Below are 13,749 nucleotides of genomic sequence, written 5' to 3' on the forward strand. Positions count from 1 at the left end.
TGCTTTTGTTTGTGTGAATCACATTTAATAAGTCAATATTATTATTGTTTGTAATTCAGCTTACTTACCTTGTTACTGCTGAATTGTTTTGACATCCACAAGTCCAGCCACCCCAGTGTGCTGGTGTATTAATACTTATTTAGCATTATTGAAAAGATAGAATTGCCATTTTGCAAATTGATCTGAAAACAGAGAGGATGCCATCATGCAGCATGGGCCTCCTCAGTCACTCTGCATCAGTGATGATACCAGTATCACAGCAGTCATTTAGCCCATTGCCTATTAATCACCTTCCATTAGTGTCTTTTATCAGCTTTCAGATGGCTTCCATGATCCCAGTCTGTGTTTCAGGGTAAATTAGTCATCAAGCCATGCTTCAAAAATACAATAACAGACTGCACATAGTTCCTGCACGTCACTCCAGCAGATTTTTTCATTATAGGGTGCAGAGTGTAAACAATGGAATCTATTCCCTCCCAGCCCCCCATCAGGGTCTGACGTGTGACAGTATCTGTAGGGAGGTTGGTGTGGTGTGGTCTGGGAAAGGGAAGCAGAAACACTTTAAAGAAGGAGGGTTCTTCATCTTGCTTTGTCTGGGGGTGGGGGAGAGGGCTGCTGACATGGGGAAACATCTGCTGTGTAGAAATAGAGACTGATGACTCAAATTATCTGCCATCAGGAGGACTGCCAGCTTACAGTATGGAGAGTGAAATGGCACAGAGCATGGATAGACAGCATCCGTTCAGTTAAACCGGTGACCCTAAGGGGGTTAGAACTAAAGGCCTGCAGAGATGCAACCCCTCCACTATCGCGTAGAGACTGTAAAATGGATATAACACATCTATGGAGGTGTGTGTCTGTGTGAGGAGTGAAACTTCAAAGGATAGGCTGGTATGCGCTCAGCGCAAAGTGGATCCACATTATGTCAAAAGTGTAGCTCACCTTGGCGTACTCACAACAACAACCACAACAAAACACGCTCACACACACATTTCAGCAGAGCTGTTTGTTGCCTGTCTCTAATAATGAACCTCTGCCATTTGATCTGTGTGGCTGAGAAGTCTGCCTGCGTCTGCAGCGCCATTCCTTGTTGTGCTCGTCCACTTGAGTGAAAATGGAATTTTTAGGGGGCACGTTTCACCTCTTGGTTTTCACCGCAACAGCAGCTCGCCAATGCTTTTATGATTAGGGATGACTAAATTAGAACCAGAGGAAGGGCAAAAAGCAGGAGAGAAAACGCTGGAAGGACCAAAGAGAGAGGATCACCTCAGAGCCAGCAAAGCCTTTTGTTTCCAAAAGAGCTGCATGTTGTCATTGTTGTAATGATAATGGCTGCATTCAGAGCTCACGGAGAAAGCCCTCCGCTCCTTGATAGCACGTCAGTTGTTATGATCATAAAGACAAACAGGCACAACACAGGATCCAGCATTGTTTCATAACATTTCTCCACCATAATAGTCTTAATTTACATGCAATTGTGAGTGCTCCATGTGAGCAACATCAGTAGAGGGGTTGGGGGAAGCTTATGTTTTAGTCATAGTAAGCCTAGTCTTCCAAAAGAGGCAGATCATGTCTATATGCAATGAGAGAAAAGCTGATGGATCATTATTATACGTAACTCACGCTCTATCTTTTGGACTGCGGGGCTTTTGCAGCTCTGGCTTTGATTTGGAGCCATCTCTCCAATGTGACTTGAGTGGACTAGCTGAACTTAGATGTGATCTCCTCCAGAAGATTGCACAGTAAGTGCCTCTGGCAGGACCTTTTTTATTTATGTAGCACTTGACTTTATTCCTCCCTCCTTTTGGGGAAACAGAGTGAGAGGGCTTTTTTTTTTTGTTAAATTGTTTTGATTTCTTCAAAGGATAAAAATCGTGGCTGGATTTAATGCTGCAATAAATATCAATAACCGAGTGGATTAGAATGATCCCAGTATATATCAGGGTTAGGTCAGGTTCAGACCTCTTAATTCTATGAATTGTGTTTAAAACTTATTGAGATGAAGTGACAGGTTTGGCACGGAGGATATTATTCAGTAACGCAGCCAAGGTACTCATGGTAACTCTGGAGGAGCTGCTGAGAATCCACAGCTTAGGTGGAAAAATCTGACCAATCCGATTTTAATGTAAGAGGAAAGAAAACTACTGCTGAAGAAATCTTGTTTTTAGGCACATCACAGACATGTAAAATGGATTCTCTGGCCTGACGTGATAAAACCTTGTACTATTTGGCATAGGCACAAATTCTTCTGGTGACAAATGGTGGTGGCATTATTATTCTGTGGGGAGACATTTCTTAGAAAGCTCATGAGTTGTTCGGGAAATGGGTAGAGATAATGACAGGGCAATTGTGTAATAAAAAGAACATCTAGAGTTTTGGATGGAGGTTCACCTTCCCGTAGAACAATGAACACACACATGGCTGAATCGAAGTTCAAACTAGAATTTAGCAAATCCACAAGACTGAGGCAAAAAAAAAAAAACAAAAAAAAAAGATTTCAGTCTAGCGCTGCATGGTTCACAGTTATGCATTACTTTTGTTAATCTATCAGACAAAATCACAATAAAATATGTCAAAGGTTGTACTTGCGAATGAAAGAGAGAATAATTGCTAATTTTTGCAAGCTACTTTGACCGCACATCATTTGTGTCAGCACTTTAAAGAAATGTAATCAATTCTGTACAAATTTACATTAAGAAAATAAGTGGTTAAATTGAACTTATGCTTGTGTTCAGCTTCCATGACAAATCTTTCCAGTTTTAAGAAACTGACTGAAATAACTTTGCATATTTGAGAGCCTTGAATTCTTCCTCATGGCATGTAAATTATTGCCTAGATCTTGGGATAGTTAAATCAGAGGAAGGATCTAAAATTATATGTTTTGCCTGCAGGATTAGTTCAAACAAGCAGTTCATACATTGACTTACAACTCTCCCTTGTGGGCACGGCGGACACTACACTGGGGATTGAATAGTCTTTGAAAATGTTTTCATTGACTCTTTGTACAAGTCAAATTGCAACGCTCACTTGATTTTCTCCCATGAAATGATGCACACAATGTAAACACATCATAAGGAAAAATAAACATGTCTGACGTTTGCGAATCAGAAAACACGGCGCATTTGTTTGTTATTGTGCTATAAACGTGTATTAAATCCGATAAATGCGGTGGCCAGCAGTACAGTTACAATTAGGCTGTTGGTAAGAAAACACTGCAGTTTCCAGGCAACATCAGCAGGAGTGTATAATTACCAGTGTTAGTGGCAGTTTTCTATCAGCGTAGGAGACATTGAAATTCATAGCACAGGTGTGCTGTTGTTGCTTGCCTTCTTTTTCAGCAGCAGCAGCTTCAAACATGCCTCAGACAATCATAGCTGCCGAGTGGGACCTCCTCTTGATAATTAGGTCAAATAATTAATGAAATAATGAAACAATGAGCCTGGAGAGGCCATGTTTTACATCTCAGAGGCGTTGATAGGCCTCATCGTCATTCCAAGTGGCCGGCTGAAGTGTTGGATGGCTTATTGGTTTTGAGAATCAGCAAAACACTTTTATGTGCTTTTGTATTGGAAAAGGGAGTAAGGGAAGAGTTTGGTAAATGTTTGTTCTTTGTTATGAAAAAAAAATAACATTCATAATAAGTAACAGGAGGGTTTTGATATGTTTGTGATGTGATGATCAATGGCAAAACATCTGTTACAATCTTACAGATTTTGTCATGGCTGTCAGGTTTAACAGAAGATGTGACAAAGCAAAAAAGTCGGGCCCAAATATGTTAAAGATGTTCAGGCACATGAAAAGGCCTTGGTGTTTGCTTTGTAGATGTCTGTTAGTCAATTGTAGTGTTATTTTTGTTACAGAGATATAATTGGGCATTAACAAGGTAACTCTATCAAGATATAGTAAATGCTAAATAGTTATTGCTTCAAAACAACTAAAATATTCCATCATACCAAAATGGTTTAAAACCCTTTTAAGAGAAGCAAGCAGTTGCCATAGCAGAGGCAATACAAAGCAAAGAGTAACACATTTACCCCTTTTTTATTACCGTTTGATTTGAATTTTGATCAGTGTGCGAAAAATGGCTTCTAAACTCTTCTTTTGGTTACAAAACAGGCAAATTTAGCTATTTGAAAATATTTCAAATCAAGAAAAAGAGTGTTATTATGGTAACTCTATGTAACAATCAAATATGTAATAATAAACAATAACATAATAATGTCTGGCATTTAAAATGTAATAAATAAATAAAAAGTGCAAATAGTGAAATAATGTTTTTGAACCAATATTGTAATCAAATACTACAAAATGTAAATTTCCACTTCAGTGATTTAGTATTTAAAAATCATTAGGAAAGGTGATAACTGGAGACAAAAATGTAACAGCTCATAAATATGGCAGCGTTTTTAGATATCAAATATTTTATGGCAGTTTCAGTGCATTATATATATATATATATATATATATATATATATATATATATATATATATATATATATATATATATATATATATATATATATATATATATATATATATATATATATATATATAAAGGATAGATAGCTATCGTTTAGTGTACAGGAAGAGAGCAGAGGACATCTGACCTATGTGTGTTACATAACTACTGGCAAAACATTATATTATTGCCTTAGAAATTGCAATGTAATTTTACTACATTTTGTCCCCACATTATTTTAATATTGGCTCATTAGCTTATTACCGCTTGCTACATTATTGTTTAAAAAAATTACCAAGAAACTCACTGCAGGTGGTCCACTTGAGAAGGTAGCCAGAAATCATTAACCACTTAATAATAATTTTTTGTAGTTGTGTTACTCCATAAAGAGCAGAACTGTAAGAAACAGTTTAATATTGTTATTTGTGAGCAGTTAAAATCCACTTGGCTACAAAATTCAGTGGATGTTTCATTCTATAAAACTGTCTGTAGAACCAAATAAAAGTAACAACATGGTAATTTTGGGGGAAAATTGCAATATAGCTGTAACGTTGAATATATGCATTCATATTTTAGCAGTAATGGGACAAATTAGAGCTTTCCTATGTTAAAGAGAAGCGTATAAGGTCATGTTCCGAGGTCGTTCTCACAATTTCCTGAGCAGGACAAATGCAGTGTAGTCCAGCATAAAAGCACGTGCACTGGTCTCCCTATTCTCCCTATTCTCAACAGAAAACAGGGGACACTTACTCAACACACGCAGCTGCCAGCTCCCCACAGACTGCACATACATAAAAGCAACAGAAAGGACACAACTGAAGAATAAATTCTGTTTTATCACAACACAACTTCATTTCTAGTGCAACCGTGAACAACTACCCAGGTGGCCCAAAATCAACAACCCCCACTAGACTTTTCCTGTATTTTTATTTGAAAAGTAAATCTGTGATAATGTGAAATTTAATGTTATTAGGTTATCATATTGGGAGAAGCTTCAGTTGGTCCAAGCTTAGTCTTAGACTGTTTAAATTTCCACTATGAGTCAAACAATAACATAATCCAACAAAAGTTTTATTGAGTCAAATATATGTTACCCCAAAGTCGGGTAACATTTGAGAGTTATTTAGAGGCAAGTTCTGATTGAAAATCATTATTTTTAAAACAGATAAAACAAAAGGCTCTTCATAGAAAGTAATATTAAATGCTGAAGTCTTTTTACCACAGCTTGCTAATGCTTGATCACCCAATTGAAAAACGATCAAACTTTGTTCAGGACAGTAAGTAAAAATTACTTACTGTGTCTTTTTTTGTGCTGTTTTTATGACCTGGTGTTTTTTTATTTTTCAAAAGTGCTATATACATTTAATCTACAATATTTGATTAGGATTTGTTGCTGCTTAGTCTTATTTTTTAGATATCAAAAGTAAAGTAAAGTTTATTTAGTAACTATCTTGTGCATGAGCACTTTTTACATTGATTTGAAAACTGCAAAGTGATTAACAAAAAATAACAAACAAAATGTTCTACTGCTGAAAATATGAGACAAAAGATAATTGAAAAGATATTTGAACATACGGCCGTAAAGACTCTATCTAAGCTTTTATAAGAAATGTAATCAGTTTTGTTGTTGTTTTTATTGTTGTAAAGTTTTTTTTAAGAGATTCATCAGTAAAATTTACAAAGATACACATCTTTTCAGAGTTGAATTTTTAAACTCCATTTGCTGTAGACTTTGACACAACCTGACTATTCTTCTTCTATGGCATCATCTGGAATGTTTTTTCCTGTCCAGCTGGTTCATATTAGCATTTTTGAACAACCCCACAAGTCAATCTTCTCTATTTTTTTCCATAATTTATTTTTACTTTCTTTTTTCTTTTTTTTTTTACAGAACTCATTGTGCTGCTATTCTTATTAAAAGTCTAAAAAACATTGTATCATTGTGTCCCATTTTCTTGCTTAATCAGCATTTTATTTGGAACAACTTGCAGCATTTATGGTACAAAACAATGAAATGGTTCTATTTTTCATATTCCTGCCTTTAATAGGCCTTGTTCATGAAACTGTGCCACTGATTTCACTACTTCAGTAAAACATACAAGAAGTTAATGTTTATATTAAAATGTTGAGAGGAGAGCAAGACTAAGAAATTACTGTATCAATGTAGTCTATTTGTGGTTATTAATAACAATAATCTAGTCATTCATAAAAAAATATCTACTTTATTATTTTTGGTTTTCTTAAAATGTTAGATTTTCCACCTACCCTGTGTGAAAGACTTGTGGCACGCAGTCATCAAGTGGATTAATGCTCCTCATAGTTTTATATTCAACGTAAATGACGGATTGCTTTTTTTCCCCCCAGTGATTTGATGGTTTGGAAAAAAAAGGTATCCCTTTGAAGTCTGCAGAGCTTTTATCTTTCTCTATTTACACTGGCTAAAGTGTTAAGTGGAGTTCTTGTTTGGCCTGAAGGATGAAATACTCTGCAGCAAGAGATTTACAGGAAGCGAAATTGTAATTTCTAGCATGTTCCTCTCAGGCCCTTCTAACAAAAACTATTTACGCAAATGGAAAAAAGGCTAGAGATGGGAAGCACTCCCAGACAAAATCAGATGTTTTCTAAAGAGTGGCCGTGCTGAGTTGGCAGATGTTCTGTCACTTCAATGGGAGCTCCTTTAAACAAAAGCTGTCGATGGCTCTCTGGCTTGAGTGTGAGCCGTTCTGAGAGGCACATTTTTCTTGGAGCCATCTGGGAGCTGGCTGAGGATTTGCTTGGATGGAGTTGTTCTACCGCAGAAGCACAGGAGAGTGAGAGGCACTAATTAAAATCAACATTGATGCCTAAGAACAGCCAGTGAGCTAACGTCAGGGGAAGATATATTAACTCCTTCAATTAAAGCAAGAAAAGAATATCAGCACTATTTGACCAAATTTAAGATGGAGTGCTTAACATAATTAAGGCTTATCTCATTGATTTGTGAAAACATACCCCATATAAATAAAGTAGATTTGAAAAGTCTACAGGTTTTTGTGATGATGAAAGAAAAAAAGGCAAAAGTAAAGCCCCAACCTGAAACATAGATCCAGACCTAAAATCTTAAAAATCTTGTTAATCAAACAAGTCTGTTTATTTTTGTTGTTGTTTGCTGCATCCTGTCTGACAGCATGACATTGAGAATTGCTATGTGAATCTGTTTATGTTAAAAGAAAGAGGATTAAACACATAGGCAAGAAACAGCAACACATGCAAAAATAACAACGATATTCCTGAAAAGCACAAAGTATAAATTTAACGTAGATGTATTTAGTGGTAACTGCAGCACAATATAAAGTATATCTGTAAACACCTGAATCCAAACACCTATGAATGTGTGTGGGGGCGTGTGTTTGCGTGTGTGTGTGTGCCTCAGTGCACGCCATAAGAATAATTAACAACGGGTTTGAGAACCCACAGATCTATTCCTCAGGAGCCGAGGTAGAAATGCGATAGATCGGAGCAAAAGATTCTATGAGTTTTATACATAGACATCAAGTGTCACCACAGGAACATCATAACTATGGTGAAATATGGCAGTGCCACCACTATACTTTGGGTTCACCTTTCTTCAGACTCAGCTGCATCACGTTTCTAAGTTAAAAGGAATTATGAACAACTCTTAATACTTATCAGTTTTGGAACAAAATATTTAGGTGTCTACTAGAAAGCTACAGAAAACGAGTGGTGTTGCTTTTTAGCATTGCAGTGAGTCCAAATATATGCCAAAATCAACAGGACGGTTTCATCAAAAGCAGTTTCATAAATTTAGACAACTTCTATTGTCAATGGAAAATGACAAGATCCCAACAAAACGAAATGTTTAGTTGTTACTTCATTCAGTCAGAAAGGATAAAGTGTTTGTGGTGTTCAGTTGAGGTTCAGACGACATCTTTATTTTAAAATTTCTCATTACTTTATGAGCTGAAACTATAGTTTTCCTTCACAAAGCCTAATTACACAAATGAAAGGCCTGCAACATAAACAACATAAAACTAAAATATATGAAGTCTTTGTTGTGACACTTACAAAAAGAAAAAGTACAAATGAAAACAGCGATGAAAACAATAAAGTAAAATTAAATTACCTCTGAGCACATGTTTATTTTTTTGCTATTCTGTTATTTGTCTTTAGCTGTTTTCCACATGAAAAAGTTGAGCGACCTTTTTTCCACAGTGAGACAAAGGGGAAAGTTTAATTTTGAGTGTTATAGAACAGTACTAATGATGTAATAAATCTCGTAGGTCTTCTTTCAAATTTGTTTTATTGCACACAAAAATACTCAGAAGTTAGAGTTGTGACATCAAAAGAAAATATATCATTAGGTCTATACAATCTTGCAAAAGTATCCACATTTAGACTTTAGACATTTTGCTACATAGAAACCACAAACTTCAATGCTTTCCATTAAGATTTTACGCAGTAGAGCAAAGGAGCACATTGTGAAATGGTAGGAACACGATGCATGTTTTTATTTTTTTTTACTTAAAAATCCAGACTTTGGATTGTATTTGTACTCGTGTACAAACCCGCAAATAAAATCCATTGCAAACAATTTCTTTTAGAAGTTACTTCATTATTAAATACAGACCATTAGTTTTTAATTTACTTGAAGTAAGGCCTTGAGAAAATCAGAGAAGCAGTCAAGATCCCCAGTGTAACTTTGGAAGAAGCTTCAGAGCTCCACAGGATCTGCTTATAGGACAACAACAAGCCATGCAACAGACACAGCAAACGTGTGGATAAAAATGAGACAGAAAATGTAACTTGTTGACCTACAAAAAGCTACTTCTGTTGTAAAAAATGACAATGCACATCAACCTAAATGCACTGTCTCCAAGACGGTGGTGGCAGCATTATAATTCAGTAGGCACAGCGAAGCTGGTCAGCGGTGATGAGAAAATGGATGCAGCTTATGATAAAGTTAATGGTGTACGATATAATCGTAATTTACTTGCATTGCCACTCTTACTTTGTTGATATTTTTTGCACACAGACAGCAAAAGGACACTATTCAAAGCATTCACTGGTACTAAGCAAAGCTTGTAGAGGAACGACTTTGTACCTAACATAATACAGATATGGGACTTGTTTTAGAAATATAAAAACATGCTAACTTATATATGCAACATGTTAGCATCAATGACAGACAGGCCTTCCTTATTACAAAGTTCTATAGTTAGTATTTGTTGTTATGAAGAAGAGTTGGATTAAAGTAACATGACAGTCAACACATGTTGACTCCGGGTGACATTTCAGCAACAAACATGCTTACGTGTTTGATCATTTTGAAATAAATCAGATAAAATGTTGCATTAAAATGTAGGTGAGGATCGTAACCTCTACCACCCACATTTCTCTAAGACCACTGAACCTTTCCTGACCTGAATGGCACACAGGAGGTCACCGATAAAGGACCCACCACGATGTCCACCCCCCTGCATGACGGCTGACTAAAGGCTTCAATGACAGACACCAGACAGAAAGCGACACACTGAGTTATAAAGTGTGTGTTATTCCTTTGCCTGTAACTTTAAAAGGATTAGAAGGCTTGATTTGCGTGAAGCTACAGCCTTCAGCTGCTTATGCTTTGGTAGGAGAGGAAATAGCAGAGTGCATTGTAAGGCCCTGCAGAATTTATGTACACAAAAGATGGATCAACAGAGTGACATTAATTCTGTCCCTTCACCAAACTTTGCGCTGTTTATGCTGCTTCCTGAATCTCAAATCTGTCAACACATGCATTTACATTACCACGATAATTACAAGTAGCATCAAATCAAAGCTTTTTGAAATGACATATGATAAGCTATTTCAGTAAACTCTAAAATGCGACCATTTTGCTCTATGCTATTTTCCGGCATTCTTTTCAACCAGCGCAATTGTGAGTCAGACAGCAAGGAATGTTTGAGCTCCTCCATTATGATCTGCTATTATGCTGGTCAATAATAATATTAGCTGTTTTTGTCTCTTAATAGATCTAGCATTAAAATAATGGTCAAGTTTTTGGAATTTAAGTTGTACGCAACAGGGTTGAGATGGGATTTTAGAACATTACTGCAAATTACAATATCTTAAAATATTATTTAAACTCCCAACTCAGTATCCAAAACCCAGATGACAGCAGGGACAAATAAACTAATCAGCTAACCGTCTGTTTTCAATGTATTTGATGGAGACAGGGAAGAAATTGGAAATTTTCCTCACTGAAGATTTTTTCTGATTGATTTAATTTTACCAAGTATCAGGAAGGCGTTAATCAGCAAAGATCAGGTTCACAGATTCTAAACGCTACGTGGTGATTTCTCAAAAACAATTGAGACATCCTTTTGAACATGAATATGCACACTAAACTTCCTAAAAAATGTTCTTAATGTTCAGGTCATTTATATCCCCCCCCCCAATTTTAGGCGGACAGAACCAAAAAAATAAAGAAAAGACGTTATAATCAGTCCCATGTTGTTTTGCCCTTTGTATCAGATAATGCATAATGTTTAGAGGAGCCCAAGCTGTGCCACATAACCTATGTCAGACCTTTAGGCAGTATCCCAAATCTGTCTATATACAGGAAGTGTTTCATATAAAAGCATGAAAGCTGCTGTCCTTCGAGGCAGTTTTACACAGAATAGTTCTTGTATCTTTCAGGGTTCCTCATTTCATTTCATGTATTTTCTTTTATATTCAACAATAACTGTCAGCTTAGAGAGGTGCACCTTGTTGAAATTTGTCAAGTATTATTTTAGGCACTCATTAAAATGTATTGCCCGTAACACTAAAGCTTCTATTCAAGTCTCAAATGTCTTCAAGGAGAAATGAATTCTGCTTTCCCTCTTTGCTGAGCCACATCATGGACACTGAGCTGAATCTATTGATCCAAGATTTTTTTTTTTTTTGAAGAACCTTGACGTCTAAGGTAGTGCACTGTTGGCAGGAGAGACGCACTTGTAAAATGTAATTGACTTCTAATTGTGTTTCCAATGCTATGTCAAAGCGGCCCTTGGCCTAAATTGTCCAGTCTGTAGGCCATTTGGCAGCAAAACAGCACTTGGCAAGCCACATTACAGGTGAATGGCCGTGGTCTAATAGGTTATCTGTGGAAAACACATTGCAGTCAATTAAAGAGTCCACTTCCTTCAGTTGTGATGGCCATTAGACAGGCCCACCACAACAAGTGACTCTTCAGTGGCTTTTACTCCACAGCTAGCCAATCCTTTTCAGTCATAGTGTCCTCGAGCTGCCCAGTCCCTCAAAGACATAGTTTTTGTCTGGTTTTGTTGTCCACTAAGCTTTTTTAGGTGGCTTAGAGACACAGTGTTCACTCAATGATTCTGCTTGACCCTGATGGACAAATAAAACCCTTTTAACAAGTGATTTTTTTGCTTCCACTCATCCTTAAATATTCTTCCCTGCTCACACAAAGGGAACACGGCTCTTACCTTCTTTTAGGAGGACATCATTTAGAATCATTACATTTGCACAATAAACCAATTCAAAAGTCCTTAATGTTTTCAAATTGTTATAACATACTCCAACAACCATCTAAAGCCCACATACATGCACACACAAAATTATTCTTACACATAACAAGCAACTTACTCTTACCTCATTTCCTATTTTGTAGCTATTCCGATTTTATCCACTGAGGACATTTTGGCTGTCAGTATTTAATTTTACTGCAACATGCAGCTTCCTGAAAGTTTGATTTATGATGCACACTTCCCCTTATTATTAAGCAGCTTGCACGCTGATCTGTGGGAGCTGAAACAGAAGACATTTCATCAGCTCTTGAGGTGAGCCAGCTGCGTGTTTATACTATCCTGCTGAACAAGAAAGACCAATGACATTTGATAAGATAAGATAAGATTTATTTGTCATTGTCATCAACAGATTACAACGAGATTGAGATTTGCTCGACTCGAGTTAAGATGCAGGTTATGTGTATATACATAATATACAAAGATAAAGAAATAAATAGTACAAAATGAGAAATAAATAGACATCAGAAGATGGTTGCAGTGCCTGGAGGTGTCGCAACAGAATTTACATTTTTAACAAAGTGGTGTCAAGAGCAGAAGTTCTTATGCCTTTGAATTTAGTGCCATGATTGCACTTTCTTCAGGAACTCTTCTTCCTGAAGAGTTCCTCAGGAGTGGCATTCATCAATTTTGTTTGCTCTAACAAACTTTCAGTAAATATTGGTCTTTTGCAAAGGTTGTTTCCGCATCCCAACTTTTTACACAAATAAAAAAAGAGACAAATTGATAACAGGCCCTAATAACATGAGGTTTAAACCAGAAGTCTACACACGCCACATAAAAAGACATATGCAGCTTTTTAAAATGTAATTTTTTTTACTGTCTTACATTAGGTCAGACAAAAAGTTTCTTGTTTTAGGTTGGTTAGAATTACAACAAATATTTCTGTTTGTTACGTGGCATAAATTTGAGAGATGGAATGTGTCAGATTTATTTATTAATACTGTTGTTAGTTTACAAATCTCTGGATGTCTTAGCACCACAATACATTAAAGATCTGCGGTTGTTGTATCAACCTTCCAGACTTCTCAGGTCTTTCGGTTCTGGTTCTGCTCTGCATCCCCAGAACCAGAACCAAATGAGGAGAAGCAGCTTTCAGCATCTATGCACCACAAATTTGGAACAAACTTCCAGAAAACTGCAAAACAGCTGAAACACTGACTTCTTTTAAATCTCAACAAAAACCCACCTGTTTAGAATTATATTTGAAATGTAATCAATTACAAATTTATTGATGGAACTTGACTTAATGCTGTGTTTTGATTATTGATTCTATGTTGCATTGTGTTTCTGTGTTTGTAATGATGTAAAGCACTTTGAAATGCCTTGCTGCTGAAATGTGCTATACAAATAAAATTTGATTGATTGATTGATTGATTGATTGATTGATTGATTAATTTCTTAAAAATCTAACGTTTACATACGTTTCCTCAGAATTTGGTAGCATTGCCGGTTGCCTGTATGAAAAGGGTCAAATGTTTTATGCCCATGACGTTCTGGCCCATTCTTGTCATATATTAGTGTAACTGAGCCAGGTTTGTAAGTCGCATTGCTCACATATAGCTTTTAAAATTTACCCACAAATTCTCCATGGGACTGAGACCAGAGCTTTTTGATGACCAGTCCAAAATATTGATGTTTTGTTCTCAATCTACATTTAACCACTTTGGCTGTATGCTTCGGGCCGTTGTTAATTTGGAAGACCAATCTGCGCCCAAG

The sequence above is a fragment of the Xiphophorus maculatus genome, chromosome 8 (assembly GCF_002775205.1).
Source record: "Xiphophorus maculatus strain JP 163 A chromosome 8, X_maculatus-5.0-male, whole genome shotgun sequence".
In the NCBI taxonomy this organism is placed as follows: domain Eukaryota; kingdom Metazoa; phylum Chordata; class Actinopteri; order Cyprinodontiformes; family Poeciliidae; genus Xiphophorus; species Xiphophorus maculatus.